The sequence below is a fragment of the Rhinolophus hipposideros genome (genome assembly GCF_964194185.1).
Source record: "Rhinolophus hipposideros genome assembly, chromosome: 21".
Taxonomy (NCBI): domain Eukaryota; kingdom Metazoa; phylum Chordata; class Mammalia; order Chiroptera; family Rhinolophidae; genus Rhinolophus; species Rhinolophus hipposideros.
Window position 1 is genome coordinate 16,425,154 of NC_138067.1, and position 18,154 is coordinate 16,443,307.

At 47.2% G+C, this 18,154-nt stretch overlaps 1 protein-coding gene across 4 annotated transcripts in view; it reads left to right on the forward strand.

Moving 5' to 3' along the window:
• Positions 1-18,154, forward strand: part of BEAN1 (brain expressed associated with NEDD4 1) — a 39,024-nt gene that overhangs the window by 11,349 nt on the left and 9,521 nt on the right. The gene's annotated exons all lie outside the window — the stretch shown is intronic.

Consider the following 18,154-nt stretch of genomic DNA (forward strand, 5'->3'; position numbering starts at 1 on the left):
AGGACAGCCCTCTGCATGTCCACCTCCTGAGGTCTCCAGGGTGTGTTCATCGATATGCTGGGCTGTTCAGAAGCAGTTCCTACATGTCTCTGAATCCCCCCACCCCGAGGCCAGGTGCCTGGCATGCAGAAGGCACTCCATAAATGCTTGTTGTATAAACGCATAGTCAAACACTCTGCATGAGGAGCTGGAGGCAGTGGGGTGGGGGGTAGGGGAACTACAGCTTCAGACTCTGCCACTATGTGCTCTCCATGACTTTGGCCAACCAGTCTTCCTCTCTAAAACAAAGGGGAGACTGAGGTTAATGGGTTCCGGGGGCTCGGGACTGGTGTGCCACTCCTTGCAGGGCAAGGGGAATCCAGGCAGCCCCCCCCCGGCCCCCTAACCCCCACTGCTTCAGCCAGAGAAGCTCTACCTGTATCTGCCTACAGGCTGAGGTCTCTCAGATTTCATTTGGAGAAGGTCCCAGGCAGTGGCAGGCCGGGTACTGTGGGGCTTTCCAGCCCACTCCTTCCATCATCTCTCTCCTTTTCTGCCCAGTTCTTCTCACGTTGTCCCATCCAGCTCCTTCCTTTTTCTCTGAACTTATCTAAGTCCCCACTGTCCCCCCTTTTGGTACCTATCTGCCTTCTGCACCCCCACCCCAATACCTCATCGACTTCTGTGTCACTAGATTCATCCCAGAGTTTCCAGTTCTCAGCTATCTCTGACCCTGTTGGTCACTTCAACTTTCTTGATGACTTCTCCTTTGGGTTCCCTGACTCTGAGCCCTCAGGGTTCGCCAGCAGACTCTCTGGCCATGTGGGCTCTGACCATCCATTCGTGCTCCTTTGGCAAAAGGAGAGGGTGGATCTTTGCCCCCAGGGCTCCAACCCAGCCCCTGGCCTTCTCCCTCCAAACACACCAGACCTTCTCATCCTCACTCTGCTTTCAAATGCAGCCTCTAGGCTGGCAGCTTCCATGACTCTCTCCCACCCCAGTTTCTGCCTGAGCTTCCGGTTCCTTCCTCTGCCTTCTGCTGCCTGTTTCCTCTGGGCAGCACCTACCTTCACACCTCAAGTTCAGCCTGTCGCCAACAGAACTCTTTGTGTTCCCCTCCAAGCCAGCTTTTCTCGATTTTGCTGCATTGGATTAGGACACCACCATGAACTCAGTCCCTTGGGCCAGAAATCTGGGAGTGACCCTCATTTCCCCTCCAACACACCCATCACTGCCAACTGCCCAAGGAGACCTGGGGGGTTCCGAACTGGGTCATCAGATTGCCATTCTGACTTCATTCCCACCCAGGGCCTCTTCAGACCCAACCTGGAAATCGCTGCCTCAGTAAACGTTTATTGAATAACCAGAAAGGTGAACAAATCGAGACAAAGCAGATGCCCTGTGGGCAGCTTCCTGGGCTTGCAGACCAGAGACCCTCACATACTTTCCAGAAGGGACACAGAACATAAGAGCTCCAGATATCCCGAGAGCACCTAACACAGGAACACTGAAAAACGAAACTGAGTCCCAGGAGGGCCCTAATGTGGACACATGGCCTCTCGTTAACACCTCCTTTTTGGATCTAGACGTACTCTGTGAATTTAGGTACCTAACAGGGATTGCTGTAACACTCTTAGCTCATAAATGATCTTGCTTGTGAAGACACCAAAATTTCCCATCCGAACCTGGAAGACCTAGGGTAGGAGCCATAGTCTGTTTATGTTTGGTTTTCCACATCCCTACCCCATGCTGATTGAGAAGGGCAAAAGGAAAAGTCCCCAGAAGGACAAACAAGCCCCACAGTTTCCCAAGGAAGATTAAAGTCAGAGCTCAGGGGGTCCAGAGAGGGAGAGGAAGGTCGACCAGTGCAGGGGCAGCAGGGCAGCCGGCACCGGTCTGCCCAGCTTCCACAGCTCGGACACTGAGTAAAGCAGGTCCATCTAATGGCCTCTTGGGAGTCAGGCAGGCGTTAATCTGACCAGGCTAGGCCAACTCCTTCCAGGCACTGCCCACACCCCAGCACTCCAACCGCAGCCCATCTCAGCCTTCGGGCATTTCAGCCCCTCACAGAGTCAGCCCAGCAGACCTCATGACCCCTCCCCACCAATTCAGCAGGTGAGGAGACTAAGGCAGAGGGAGGAGGCAAGAACAGGGAAAGAGAAGGCAGGGAAGCCCAGAGGAGTTCTGCCCATGTGGCTGCGAGAGGGAAGTCGGGTCTTCTGCCAGCAAGTGCCAGGCCTGCGAGCCATTTTCCAGCCTTAAGCACTGAGTGAGAAGGAGGGGGACCAGTCTTGCTCCTCAGGAAGGCTGGAGGCGTGGGAGGCTTCTCCATCTGGCCCCAGCTGGGCAGGGTGGCCCAGGATTCCCCCAGGACCCAGGCTCCAAGAACAGATGCTTTACAACCTCTTCTTTACCATTAGCAGATGGCAGCTCCACAGAGCTTCCTGTGAGGTGGGGGTATTCTGACACCCTCAGGTTGGGGTGGGGGGGCAGACCAGGGGGAGGAGGGGCTTAGAGGCCCCAGGGGAGACTGAACCTGCAGCAAAGCAGGAAGGAGGGCAGAAGGTAGCACCCATTGACCCACAGAGAAGTCAGGAGTCTCTGCTAAGCTCACAGGCTGCCCGCAGGCTGGCAAGAATCACAGCCGGGCAGAGCCGGGCTTAGGTTTCCCTCAGAGTCAATGTGAGGTGGTAGACAGTACCTGGGTTCAAGTACAACCTGGCACTGACCCTTACCAACTGTGCGATCTAGAAATCTCAATTTGCTCATCTATAAAATAGAAATAGACATAAGAAACTTTTAGTTTGATGCTCAGATTTGACGTGCTCCAAGGAGACTCTCGCTTGGTGCCAGGCTGAGGAGATGCTCAAGAAACATGACACTCTTGTCCTTTTGATCACCCTCTCCCTACAATGCTTAGTATTACCCAAGTCTTTAGAGCAGGGAAAATGGAGACAGATAGGGACTTTGGAAATGAATTTGGGGTTTGGACCAGATACTACTGCTTTCTGCTTGCTCTGCTCATTATTATAACAGTTACCTCTGCAGAGACTTACTTATCAACGGAAGGAAGGACTCCAGGGCAAGAAGGGCAAATGATGGGACACACGCCATCGTTTACCACTTCTGTGCCCAGAGCAGATGTCAGTACTCAGTTGCAGCACTGTTTCCTACTCAGCCTGGGTGCAACTTCAGACTCTCTCTAAACACGTGCAGGCTCTACCCAATGGTCGTTTGCCCATGGAATGAAACCCTTGTCCATTTTTTGCTGAGGTCTGACTTAGAAGTGGACAGAGGAATGGAAGGAGCGACTTCGGCTAATCATGTTTCTCTGAGCCTCAGTTTCCTCATCTGTACAGTGGCAGTTGATAAGAGTGTCCACCTCAGAGGGGTACTGTGGGGATCAAAGGAGATTTCACAGGTAAAGCATTTACACGGCCTTATGCTCATTTCTCTACATGGCCTCCTTGCTTCCTTGAAGCTGCCTTGCAAGGAAGGGGTCAGTGTGTCCAATTGACACATGAGGAAACTGAAGCTCAAGGACATAAAAAAACTACTCTAGGTGACACAGCTAGAAAATTGTGGGGTTTCACGTGGGTCTTTGCAGGGCTCAATTTTAGCTAAACCACAGCTGGACGAAAGGACCAGGTTGAGTCAAGTCCACTCCTTGACCCCCACCCCTTGGATGGGGAGTCTGCCCTTCAGCAGGACATCATGTCCCCAAGGATGTCCTGGCGGCCCCTCCTCAGAGTTCTCTTATCTAGCACAGTCTGACTGTAGTGATGGCTAATCTTAATTTTAAATGCACAATCATTTCACATGAGAGCCCCTGGTAAGCAGGCATCCACCTCGGTTTGAGCACTTAACGTAGTAGTAATAGCAGTAGCACTACCCCCCAGCCCCTGCAGAGCACTCCCAGCTGGCAAAGTTTTTGCCTTTCGGCGTCCCCTGGCAGTGAGCTCCCTGGGTGATCTCTTCCAGCCTCGTGGCACTGAGCGGCAGTGACAGTCCCTAAACTTACATCTCAGCTCCAGACTCTCCCAGAACTCGACTCATATATCCTGCTGTCCACCCGTATCTCCACTCAGATGTCTGCAGAGCCTCTCACATATAACATGTCAGAATCTGAAATCTTGACTTATAGTCAGTCCCCCATCAAAGTAGCCCATCATCCTCCCCACCTCAGTAAACGGCAGCTCAGTCCTTCCACATGCTCAGGACCCAACGTTTGTCACTTTTTACTGATCTCCTTCTCATCCACCCCAAATCCAATTAATCTACACATCCTAAGTTTCGCCTTCAAATCTGAGCCCACCTTGCCACCTCCACCGCTAAAGCCCTGGACCAGGGCACTACTGTCATCACCTGGACCACTGTGCCGCCGCCTCTGCCACAGCCAGAGAGTGTAGGAAAGGGAAGGATGTAGAAACTGAAGCTTGGGTTGGTGGAGGGCAGAATGGTGTCCGCGTCTAGAATTCTTGCCAAGGAAAGCACGATCCCCAGAGTTGTCTCTCACGGCATCCCAAAGCCAAGTGCACTGGGGAGGATTTACTTACAAATGAGAATGTGTAATGACATTGCCATTTCTCTGCCAAGAGCTACCCTAATTAGCTACCCCCAAATTCAGCTCTGCCTGCACCTGGAACTATGCCCAGGGTGACTGGGAAAGGCTGGTTGTTCCTGCAGAAGTGTGCAGGCCTGCATGCTTTCCAGATAGGAGAAAGGGGCCCCAAGGCAGAAGTCCCATGCCCCGTGGACCCAGGGACCACTGGACGAGGAGACAGGATTCAAAAACAGAGTTTTTGGGTCCAAGCCCAGAGCGCCCACACTGGTCCCTCTGGGAGCTTGAATACATTTTTTGCCTCCCAGATTTCCCTCTACTTGCTTCTGTCTGCAATCAAAACAGCATGTCCCCCATTAGTCCTCAAACCATCAGCTTCTAGGGCTGCTTCGTCTTCCCACCTGATCCGACATGGACTCCATGTCTGTAGGTGACCTCCAGGCCTTGCTCAAGAGAGTCATTCCATCATTCCAGAGCTTTCTTCTGCCCATACCCCAGGCCTTTCAGCAGCTGAATGACACTTGCACCCCCTAGGAGTGGGGATAAGTGTGGGGACTGGGTGTGGATGTAGCCTAATGCAGTAAAAGCAGAGCTGAAAGACACAGGTTCAAACACCAGTGGAGTAAATGCACTTACATCATCCAGGCCTCCAGTTATTCACCTGTAAAATGGGATGAGACCTAGTTTTCTACGTGACTGGTGCTCAATAAGGATTTCTTCTCTTCTTTCTCCTCTGGCTCTTTAATCCCACAGCGAGAGCTGCAGAACTCAGTCAGTCATTCCTGCAGGGTCCCCCCAAGACTGTTCTGAAGGCAGATCACATCTTTTTCTCCCTCCCAGCCAGCCCCAGGTTAGTGCTGAAAGGCAGCATTTGATAGGCTCTCATCAGGGGCCAGCCTTTCTCCAGAGCGCGTCACATGATGGGATAACTCAAGAAAACAGGTTCTTCCTATCTTGTAGATAGAATGTAACAAACAAGTCATCCGCTGACCCTCTGGGATTTACCCTGCGACTCTACCTCAACTGCCTCATACCACAGGCACAGAAAGTGAGATGCAGATTGAGGTCTGACCAGGGCACAAAGCATGTTCATGGCTGAAACCTTGCAGCTCCCAGCCTGACTCCACATAAAGTGCTCTTTCCACGTGGAGCCCACTGCCCTGTTCTCAGTGAAGATGCAGAAAAAAGAGCAGCCCTCTTTTGCAAGAAAAATGGTGACCCAAGCTACAACTTGAAAAACAGAAAGGTTGTCACAACCTTGTCCCCCTAGGCCTCACCTGGAGGCGGGGTCCAGTCAGACCAGCAAACCCCTCCCCTCCTGCTTCTGCAGCCCTTTCTCCTCTGTGTCCCAAGATACAAGGAGACTCTCTGAACATCTGGAGTGAGAACTGAGGAATTCCTTTTCTGGGGGATCTCTAGAGTTGTTTTTCGTTGTTGCTATGTGTTTGTTTAGTAGAAATACCAGCTCACAAGAGTCAATAGTTAAATGTTCAGGAGTTTCCTGAGCCATTGTTAAACTGTTAGTAGCCAGCTTGAAATTCTGGAGTATTGAAATTCTTGGAGTATTTACACTATGAAAATTGGCAAACACCATAAATCAGGGACCTACTTTTCTTCCTCCCTCCCTCCCTCCCTACCTTCCTCCTTTCCTCTCTCCCTCCTTCCTTCCTTCCTTCCTTCCTTTTTTTTGAAAGCTGGTTTACCAGCACACCACTGTATAGAACATACATACAGAAAGGTACACAAATCATCAGTGTACAGCTCAATGATTTTTCACAAACTGAACATACAGCTTCTCTTGCTCAACATTGCATTGTGAGATTCACGCCAACTACTGAGCACAATTGTAGATCATTTATTCTTATTACTATGTAGTATCCCACTGTGTGAGTATACCACAAATAACTTATCCATTCTACTTTAATGGACATTTGAGTTGTCTTCAGTTTGGGGCTATGAATGAATAGTGCTGCTGTGAACACTCTAGTACAGGGCTGTCTAATAGAACTTTCTCTGATAATGAAAATATTCGCATCTTCACTGTGTAAAATGATAGCCACCAGGCATATGTAGCTATTGAGTGCTTGAAATGTGGGTAGTACACCGGAGGGACTGAATTTTTCATTTTATTTTAATTAATCGAAGTAGCTACATGTGACTAGTGGCTACCACATTGAGCCGCGCAGTTCTAATATGTGGCTTTTGGTGAACATATGGATGCATTTCTGTTGGAAGAATGCATTCCACCTAGGAGTAGAATTTCTGTGTAATAGGGCGTGTGTATCTTTGGCTCTAAAAGATAGAGCTAAACAGTTTTCCAGAGTACCTGTAACAATTCATACCCCCACCAGCAATGTTTGAGAGTTTTAGTTGCTCTTCATCCTACCAACACTTGGTATTATCTGGCTTTCTTCATTTTAGCCATTCTGGCAAGTAGTAGAGAGAGCACCTTGTGCCTTTCATTTGAATTTCTCTGGTTATTAAATATAGTCTAGCACCTTGGATATCCTCTTTTGTGAAGTGATTCTTTACGTCTTTTGCCCATTTTTCTATCGAGTCTTGTTATTGATTTCTAGGAGTTCTTTCTACATCCTAAATATGAGTCCTCTGTTGGATATATTATTGCGAAGGTCTTCTCCCTCTTTGTGGATACCTTTTCACTCTCATAATGGTGTCTTTGGATTAACAGCTATTCTTAATTTTTACATAAAAAATATTTATTAATTTGTGTATGTATTTACTTTATGCATATTTAACTTCAAAATTTAAATAGAAATTATTAAACAGAAAATAAAATGATATAGAATGTAAGATAATGGAATACCCTCTTGGACTTCTTAGGAGCAGAGGATTTTACTGTTACACCTCAAAGAATAAAATTTCATAAATGTGAAAGCCAAGGTGGGAAGCTTTTAAGTTGGATGGCAGCCTTCTTAAAGAGTTTTTTGTCTATTAGTGAAATTTCAGGGTTTAGGTTAAATGAAATTTAAAAGATTGCTCATGAAATAATTTCAACTTTTTCAAAAATCTCATATTTTTGTCCAGGTAGAAAGGTACCTCCAACACATTAAAATATCGAGAGTGATCTCAGTAGATTGAGGAGTATTATAGTTCATGTGGCTGTTATACACGTGCAGTATGTCACCAACACTCTTTAAACAATGAGAATAGTAGTACTGTGGCATTGCTCCCTTGTTGTCCTTGTGAGGGACTAAAATGATCACTTACACCTGTGCAATACTAGCGCACTGGAAATTATACTGCCTATCTACCAAGCGTAAAATCCAATTATCTAAAACAAGATGACTATCAAATCCCCAGACAATATGTGATTTATAACTGAATTTGAATATTCAGAAACCTGTGGCGTGTTCTTTGAATTCTTTTAAAATATAAATTACACTGAGCATTAAATAAGAACACTGCGCTAAATAGTATAACCACAATAGTGGCTGAACTTCCGTAGCTGGCTTAACAAATGTGTACCTATCATTTCAATATCAGTTTCTGCTCAGTCTTAGCACATCCAACGTTTCACCTGAAGTAGGATATTTTTAAGTGCACAAGAATGAAAGGCCCAGCTTTTTCATTGTCTTTTCACAAGAGCCATGGGGACGGCAAGCTGATGAAACATGCAAGAGGAGAAAGGTGTGCACAATTATTTTCCCTTTGTTCAACATTGGCTTTGATTTAGAGTAGAATGCAAAATCATATGATAAAAACTTGAACGAGGGTCTGTTTCTAAATTCTAATGGAGTAACCAAGAACTGTACTTCGACTGCAAAAGTCTTTGCAGGATTAGAAGTACTAACGTGACGCTAATACGGAAACGTAGGTAATCAGAGGTACCAAGGCACTGGTAAGGGGAGTCATCGTCAAAAGACAGCCTAAGTGAATGTCACACATTTTCTATCAGCTGCTGCTAAGCCTTGCATTTTTTTCAGACTGAAAAGGAACCCTGCAGGGCATTTTACTTATCACTGTTTGAAGAAAGGCTGTTTTAGGTTCCTTCATTGAACATGAGGCCTCGGTTTCAAAATTAGTTTTCCTGTATCATCCCGAGACATATTATAGTCTGTTAATATTGCTTGACATTGAACTGCTATAATTGATGGCGCAACTACTCTCTTGGGCATTCCACACAGAACAAACCCATTAGAGCGAAAGAGCTCATTGTGAAAAGTAGACGATTCCATAAAGATATCAAGAAGGACTGTTTTGTGTCCTGGGATCCATTAACTACTTCCAGGCATCTATACAGATACCTCCGTGGAAAGTATTTCCCAGTGTCCTGGGGCAGGTTGCAAATGATGAATATATTAGGTGGGTGCAAAAGTAATTGCGATTTAAAAGGTTAAAAAAACATTGCAAAAATCGCAATTACTTTTGCCCCAACCTAATACTTAGAAAGTCTTCTTTTAAAACCTTCCATTTGCTCCGGCCATGGCCTTGACCCCATTCTCATCTCAGTGGGCCATGAAGTTCCATGGCCCACTGCCCACCTCGAAGCCCAAACTCCCACCAAACATCTTTATTTTAATATAATTTAGTATGTGATCTCATTTGTCAATTTTTTATGGTTGGTAAGTACCTTTGCGTCCTGCTTAAGAAATTCAAGGTCATGAAGATGTTCTCCAATGTTTTCCTCTTGAAACTTTACTGTTCTGCCTTTCACATTTAGACCTATGTCTAGGGGATATTTTTACAATTTGAAGGTTTGATTGTCATCTGTTGAGCACCTACTGTGTGTCAGGCATCTTACCAGGCAGTGTGTTCTGATTAGTTCGTAGCAGAGATGGCTGCTTCCATTTTACAAGTGAAGTGATAGAGGATCAGAGAAGTGAATTGCTCAGAGGGCACTGCCTGCTAGAGGCAGGACTAGGATTTGAACCCAGAACTGTCTGTGTCTTACATAACCTAAGGAAAGATGCAGGTCAGTTCTGATGGAGGAGCTCTGGACTTGCCCTCGAGGAAGGTGGCTGAGGACTGACACTTGTCCCCAGAGAACCCTAGAGACATTCACCCTCTCAGGATACTGAATGTTGGTGAATAAAAGACCTGTGATGGTTTGGGTCCCAAAACAGCTCAGGGCTTTGAAGCAATCTTGGGGGTTGGGGAGATAAAGGGCTTGTCCCCAAGTACCTCACAATATTTTTAAGAACCTATGTTCTGTGAACCACGTGCCAGCATCACTACTCTTGCCCTTTGGGGCCATTATAAAGTAAAATAAGGGCTCTTTGAACACTGTGATACCACAACAGTCAATCTGATAGCCCAGACAGCTAATAAGTGACTAACAGGCCAGGAGCACATATAGCAGGGAGACCCTGGACACAGGGATGATTCACACCCCAGGCGGGCAGAGAAGGATGGCATAAGATTTCATCACGCGACTCAGAACGGTGCACAATTTACAACATGAATTGTTTCTTTTTGGAATTTTCCATTTAATATTTAGGACTGCTATTGACCACAGGAACTGAAACCACAGAAAGCAAAACTTCAGATAAGGGAGGACTATTATATCTGTCTTTGCCTAGTCTACTTGTTTTTCTCATCCAACCTGCTGAAGTGACATATTATGTTAATAGATTTCCAGCACTTAAACCATCCTTGCATTCTTGAAATGAGCCCTCTCTACTTATGCTATATTATTTTTAATACACTGTTGCCCTGGTGCTGGTTTCCCATATACCCTTACAAATTCTGGGAGCTGAGTGAATCTCTGTGGAGCAGAGAACAAAATCCCATTGCCTTTAACATGTTCCAGAATCAGAACCTGTGAAAGCAAAAGTCACTGTGGCCCAAGAACTGGCTCTAGGCTGGTCTAACTTATAGTGAGATAGCTGATGATAATTTTCATCATTCATGAATTTAACATTTTATATATCAATTATTCATGAACTTCCTGGAAAGTCCATGTTGTAAATAGTCGTTTTTTCAAGCCATGATTTTTAGTCTCGTAATGCAAACTGGGGTGTGGAAGCTAATCCCCTAGCTGATAGGTGGGCCAAGCTAGCCCCCCTGCATCTGTTTCTCAACACAATTCCACTATTTCCTACTCATCAAGCATGCACAGTGACTCCGCTGATGTTACAAAAACCTGTGTTCTTTGTGGAAAGTCGCCTAAGAGCCAACGCTAGGTAGTGATGGAAGAGGAGAGAAAAGGAGGTCAGGGTCAGTGATGATTCTAGAAAGAACATGAGAATTTGGTGTGGGTTTAAGTGGAAAGTCTAATTCTGTCATGGCTTGGTTCTGTAATGTCAACCAGTTCATCATTTCTTCTGTAGAAATAGGGGAAAGTGATTTGTGATACTGCTTCAGTGAGTTTTCCAGTCAATAAATAAATTATTCATCAAACCAAAGATAAATCCTTAGTGAATAGCAACATAACAGTACGCATAGAATTTTGATTATGGAGGTACATGTGAGTTAATTTTAGTGAATTTATTTAGGTGGCAGAATTATCTTAATAGTGGAATAAATCACTTTCATCTTATATTTATAGAATCGTGAAAGGCCTGTGGGTGGTCACTTATATTTTTCCAGTTATATTTTAGTGCAGTGGTTGAAAATCTTCTACTTGGTAGTGGAGCACTCTCTTATTAACTCTGATACATGAAACAGATGGAAGCAGAACTACTCTGCATGAAATGAGAGGAGGGAGCCTCATGATATAACAAGACTTCCCTTCTCAGTACTGGGGCACCTGTGTGGGACCTCCTGCCTTCCACCGTCTGAGAGGTTCGTTTTAGTCTGATTCATATCCATGTTCCTGGTGTCTGGCACATGTTCAGGGATGGACTAAGCACTTAGTGAGTATTGATTATTGATGAGTGGGTGGATGAATGTGTGGATTACTGAATGTAGGTATGTATGTATGCATGTATGGATAGATGAATGACTGAATAGATGGGTGGATGATTGGTTGAGTGAATTTATGGAGGATTGATTAATAGGTAAATGACTTCCCATTCCAATCTTCCTTTCTACTGTAACCTGCCCCACTCGTAATGCCACAAATGGCCAAGTAAAAGATGTCAGCCAACCTTGACATGGTATTTGCTGACTTCTTATAGAGATTCAACCCCATTGTGAAGAAGCCTAAATACCAAAAAACCTTTTCCTCACCCCTAGAATCCCAGTGTTCAGCTGCCATCAAGGTGACACCCCACAGCCTCACCCCAGGAGCACCTCCCCCTTTCCTGAACTCTGTTGGGACCTCATCCCTCTGTACTCCCGCCCATGCTCCTTCCTCCCTCCCCTGATCTTCTCCTGCTGGTTTGTCCTTCAAGACCCAGGCCCCTCTGGTAGCTGTCCTTGACCTGCCCCCAGCACTATGACATCTCTCCATCACAGTCTCCTGGTGACCAGAGAATGGATGTCAGCAAGTGGGCTGAGAGATAGCCCAAAAAAATCCGAGGAGGATATTGAGAAGTACCTAAGCAAGTAAGCCTGCCCTGCCATGTCCCCTGTCTCAGGCTCTCTCCACATCCTTGCTAGGAGGCTGGGACCTGCCAATGGTGAGCCGAGGAAAGATGGGGCCTGAATCCTCTTCACCATATTCCCTCATCCTGGTAGTTTCAACGTGGAGAAAGATGTGCACTGCTGAGGCTTGACTTGCCAGGGAAGTGACAAATGTCTTCAGAAATTTTTGTGACAGGAGCCATCATTCAGATCTGAGTCCTTGCCCCACGCCCCTGCCCCCTGCTCCCTCTAGCCAGCACCCCTGAGGGAGTGGACTAGAGGTCCCTTTGTCAGTGCTCCTCAGGTAGCTTCAGGCTTCCTTGTGCCTAGAGTGACTGTGGAGCTGCCTGCATCCTCTACTCAGCAAGAACTTGGTAGTGATGGTCTGCCTCAGTTTCCCTGCATGTTCCCCAGGTTCCCTAAACACAGGCCTGGCTCTCAACCCCTGCCCACCTTTCTCAGACTCATTCACCTACCCTGGAAAGAGAATGGTGCAAGAGTAAGTGTGTCTTCAGACAGGTAATGAACATGTCTAGAGAGGACAGGGGACGTGCCCAAGGTCACACAGTGAGTGAGTGCTAGAATCAGAAACAGAAGCCAGTTCTCCTAGCTCCCAGCCCCAGCCCGGTCTGTCCTGTTCTCTTCCCCTGCTCTATGCCACTATTTGATGAATTATCAGACAGGCCTCGGTTCAAATCTTAGATCTGCCACAAAACTAGGTAGGAAAACTTCAGCTCAACTAAGACTCAGTGTCCTCATCTGTAAATGGGGGTGACAATGGCATTTGCACAGAGAATAAGCAAGCCCAAGACCCAACCCCACATCTAGGCCTGGGTCATGTAGAGCCTTCTGACTCAACTGTCGCTCCCAGTCCCAGCCCTGGACCAGAAGTCTGGGGGCACAAGACTGCTGCCTGGTACAGCAGAGGCCCATAGACCCAGGCACCACAACAGCCCCCAAAGCCTTGGGACCCCATCTGCAGAGTGGGGATAGCACCAGGGCTGTCTCTGAGGCCTGCTCAGGCAGCTTCAAACTGCAGGGGCAGCAGAACTCTGCTGCGGCGGCATTCTGCCCATCCAGTAGTTCACCCAAGCCCTCTCTCCCTGCCCAGCTCTGCGTAGTGTGGGGGCTGTGGGGCTCAGCCTCCTTCACCCCAGTCTGTGTTCATGTGGACCCTCAGAGCAGCCTCCTCACTGGCCTGTTTCCCACCCTGCCCCCCATTCTGCAGCCAGAGGGCTCTCCTAAAGTACTGACAGCACCCCTCCATGTCTCTGTTTGCCCTTGGGATAAAGGAAAGTCTCCTCATTTGACCTTAAGATCCTTCATGGTCTGGCCCCTGCCAGCCCCTCCAAACTCTGCCCCCACCTCTCTCCTGGTTTGTCAAAAGCACCCGGCCCTTACCAGGAGCCGCAAGGTTCTTCTATGGTGGAACTGGCCAGACGGATTTATCATTGATCTGGTGCCCACCCCACACGCAGACTCCCCAGTTAAGAGCTGATTTACTCTCCTGAATGGAAGCATCTCCTCCATTCTCACAGTCTGCTAGTGTTTGTAAACATCTGTGGACCCCAGGGTTGGACTGGCTGGTTGGCTGTCTGGGTAGGAGGTGAGTGATGGGTGGAAGGAAGGGCCAGTGCGTGAATGAGAAGGCCTGAGAGCAGCCCCTTTGTACTCCGCAGAATACACTCAGGCACCCAGAGCAGCTCACCCCTGACTTCCCTTGGTGCTATTCAGATGGCTCCTGAGCTTCCTTTCTTTTCTGGCCTTGGGGAGACAGGGACACGATACAGAGAACTGAGGCCCTGCCCTGCAAGGGCTCTCAGTCCATATACAACCAGAGGAGTTAAGCTTTTGGGATTGCAAACTGGATCTAAGTTCTGGCTCCATCACTTTAGCTCTGTGCCTCAGCTCCCCCATCTGTAAAATGGGGGAAAGCCAATACCTACCACTCACATTGCTGTGAGGATTACATGAGAAGGGTGTGCACGTAAAGGGTTGGTCGCCTGACTGATGGGTGGCTAAGGCCCAGTCAGCAAGAGCCCCTTCTAGTATCACCATTGTTCCTCTTTGGAGAAATCTCCACACCATGCCAACATCTGTCAGATGCAGAGATAGAAATCACACAGAACAGGATCTCTGTCCCCTCCCCAGCCCCAGAGTGCTTGTACCTCCATCCTATGTACCTGCCTGCCGTTGTCCGTTGTCCATCTCTTCCTGCGACACATGGGCTCCCTTCTCTGGAATCTTGGTGTCTGATCAGCAATGTGCAGCTGTTGATACACCTTCAGCCTGAGTAAGCCGTAGGTCACGGCTGGTTCGGATTACATGTGAAGTGGCCTAGAAGAGGCAAAGCATCATTTTAGGGATAAGAGCATTTTACTTTAGCAATATCAAAAAAGCAAAACCGTTTTGCTCTAGCAAGATCCCGTGGACAGTGTCTGGTAGCCACAGAATAGCATCTTGGCTGAGAACATGGGGCTTCGGCTACTCAGTGACCCTGTCCCTCCGTGCACTGTCTGACCTTGGACAAGGTACTTAGCCTCTCTGAGGCTCAGTTTCCCCGCCTGTCAATTAGGGATCACAATATAGGTCATCAAGATTAAATAATAGTGTAAGAAGGCCCGAACACAGTGCAGGACACACAGCAGCTGTTCAGCATGTGGGAGCTCCTCATACTGGTATATGGAGGGAGGGTGGCAGCTCAGGGAAGAGCTGGTATTTTGAGATACAATTTCCTTTTGATCCTGGGCGCCTTTGTAGAAGAGGCTTGGGAAGAAAGTCCAGGATACAGACAAAGCTTGCTTCAGCCTCTGTCCTTGCCACAGCTGGTGCAGGGGCCAGGGAGGCGGGGGGTGGGAAAGGGGACTGTCATCATGTTATTTCTCTGCAATCATATTTATCTGATTGATAAAATGGGCCCTGTGTTTGGAAACTGGAAGAGTTTCCCTCGTAATTTAAAGCAGCACATACATCTGTTGGTCATAGTGACTAGAAGATTAATTTTTCAACCAGCTGGCTCTGCAGGTGTGGGTGATGCCCTCTCCATGCCTGGCTGGTAATGATCCTGGCACTACTGGGAGGGTGAGGCTGGTGGAGGGACGGGTGTCTTCAAGGTGACCCTGTGGGGGCTGGCACCATGCTGAGCAGGACAAGCATACGCACACATTCAACCCTAGGTTTTCATGCTGGGCACCTGCAGACTTGCCGGCTTTCTGGTAGCCTTAGGTCACTGGGTGACCAGTGTGTCCCAAGCCATTGCTACAGCTGGGACACAGTGAACAGGACAGTCCAGAGTAGTGTGGACCCATACACCCCTCCCTTCCCCTAGGAGGGCTGATGGCCCTGACACTCCCAAATCCTGCTCTTTGCTTCCAAGGTGAGAGGCCACATGGCAAAGAGGAAGATGATGACATTGGTTGGACAGTTAGCTTGCCTGTCACTTATTAGAGATAATGCAGTATCAGTGAGACCACTGGCTCAGCTCTAGTCCAAGCCAAAGCCCTGGCCATTAGCTCGGGAGTGGAAACATGGAGGACTGTGGTCACACTAGAGGAGTGGTGGCCCAAAGCTCCATTTCCTGACCAGACATAATCACTGTGTGGAGTACGGTATTGAAAAGAATACTGAGGCTGCCTCCTGGGCTGAACAGGAAAGAGAACCATTGTCCATTCATAAGGTGCACCATTGGCATAGACTTAGGAAATGATGGCAGGCATGCTATATATTTGTCAGCTAAGCACTAGATATCTGCTAAGTTGAGGTCAGACTGGACAATTTAAACTGATCCTTTTTGTCTGGGCAATAGATGGAGAAAAGCCTCACTTTTCCACCTTTCATCTGTGGGTATTAAAGAAAAATGAAAACTTTAGCTTAGGGTAGCTGACAGCCAAGGGAATAAAAATGAGAGGCTGGCACTTCATCAAAAACTCAAGCAGTTACAACCCATCAAAAAGCAAAGAAACCAAATTCTATACCTTGTTGAAAATGGAATATTGAAGTCTCCAACTGTTATTGTATTTTCTTTCTCTCTTCAATTTGCCAGCCTGCACTTCATGTATTTTGAGGACTCTGTTCTTAGGTGCATCTATGTTTATAATTGTTATAACTTCCTGATGGATTGACCCTTTTATCATTTTAAAATGCCCCTTTTATCTCTAATGACATTTTTTGTTTGTTTGTTTTCTGATATTAGTATAGCCATTCAACTTTCTTATGGTTGCTATTTGCATGGTATCTCTTTTTCCATCCTTTTACTTTCAACCTATTGGTTCCCAAGTGAGGCTCTTGGGAACCTAGTTGGATCTTGCCTCTTACCCAGTCTGACAATCTCTGCCTTTGGATTGGATTGACCAATCAATTCTCATTTAATATTATTATTGATGTATTAGGATTTGCATTTGCCACTTTATTTTTTTTTGTCTTCTATATGTCTCTTTTTTGTTCCTCTATTTCTCCTTTTTACTTTAAATGAATATTTTCTACTGTAATATTTTAATTCCTTTAATGATTTTTCACTATATTTGTCTGAGTTATTTCCTTAGTGGTTGCTCTAGGGCCTACTATACATAAATGTATCACAATCTACTTCATATTTATATTGTTAATTCCAGTGAGAATTGAGTTACTTCAGTTACTCCTCTATGACTCTATCCTCTCTCCCGCTTTCTGTGCCATTATTTTTTTTTAGTCAATATTTATGTTTCAGTACTGCCTATGTACAAAGCACTAGGTAGGATACAAGGAAATACAGTAGTTTTTATCACACCATTTTCCTGATCCAAAATCTTCAATCTATCATCATTAGCTACTCTGACATCTTGACCGGAATCTCCTGTACTGTTGCTGTTATACATTTTCCAGCTCCTCATGATTTAGTGGAGAGACTTCAGCCCAGAGAGTACCTGGCTTAGCCATATATTGTCTGTACGATTGTGGGTTAGCCATTTAATATCTTTGGACCTCAGTGTGCTCACCTATAAAATGGAGAGAATTGTAGGAATATAGCTTCAAGAGAAACGAGCTCTTAGCACAGAGGCTACACATAGTAGAGGCTCTAAAAGCAGTGGTCTGTGTTTGGCCCTCAAAGAATTCTAGAAATCCATTTACCCCAGCATTCTCATGTCAGACAGTCAGGAAGCATGCGTGCCTAGCCAAAGCCAACGAGAGCTCCCTCTCCCCAGTACATGCCCCCGCAAGGCAGCAGCTTACCATGAACATCAGCAAGCAAAGGCTTGGACTTCAGGCTATGAGGACATACTGGTCCAGACACACGGCCTCTAGAGCAGCCCCTCTTGTCAAAGCTCAGTAGGAAGCAAAAGCCCCCAGCATGGCCAGAACTGCTGGCAGGGCATGTTCATAGCTCAGGCGAAGGCCCCAAGTTCATGCTTCACCCACCTGTCCCTGCCATGGTCTGAGTATGAGGGAGGCTCATACTCAGTGCTGGGAAGGGATGGAAAGAGAGAAATGACCTAGAGTCCTAGAGGAGATTACGCTGAGAGTCCAGCCTCTGATGGAAGAAATCCAGGCCCTCAGCTGGAAAAAAAGCCCTCTTCTAGCTACTCAAGACGTGGCCATCCACATTCTGCTTGATGACCATCCAAGACACAGGCCTCATTCCCGTGAGGCAGCTCAGGGCCTCACTGCCCTTTCCCCATCTAGTGTCAAGTCTGGAGCCAATCACTCAATACAGGCCTTGGGCACCTTTGCTGTGCTCAGGCCCAGTGCTGAGTTTGAGAACATAGAGAACAATCACACACAAGCCCTGGAAACTATGCGTGATCATATGCAATAAATGTAAAACAGGGGCTTGGACATGGGCTCCAGGAGGACAAACAGGAGGGCCCCTTTCAGAACAGCGCCCGGGAATACTTGCCCCCACCCTGTGGCTCACTGACTGTCTGAAGTTGTCTCCCTATGGCTGTCCAGAGACTGGGCTAGCATCCTCAAGAAGGGCTCATGCCTGGGGCAGGGGACACTGGAGAGTGAGCACTGGACCTGGAAGTTCTAGCTTGGCTTGGCCACAGAGTACCTGGGTGACTGAGGACTGGTCACTTCCCAGTGAGCATTATTCCACACATCTGTGAAAGGGGAAAACCACATCCCTGCCCGGCTGAATGGAAGGGAATTAGGCAACACCCCAAGGCGCTC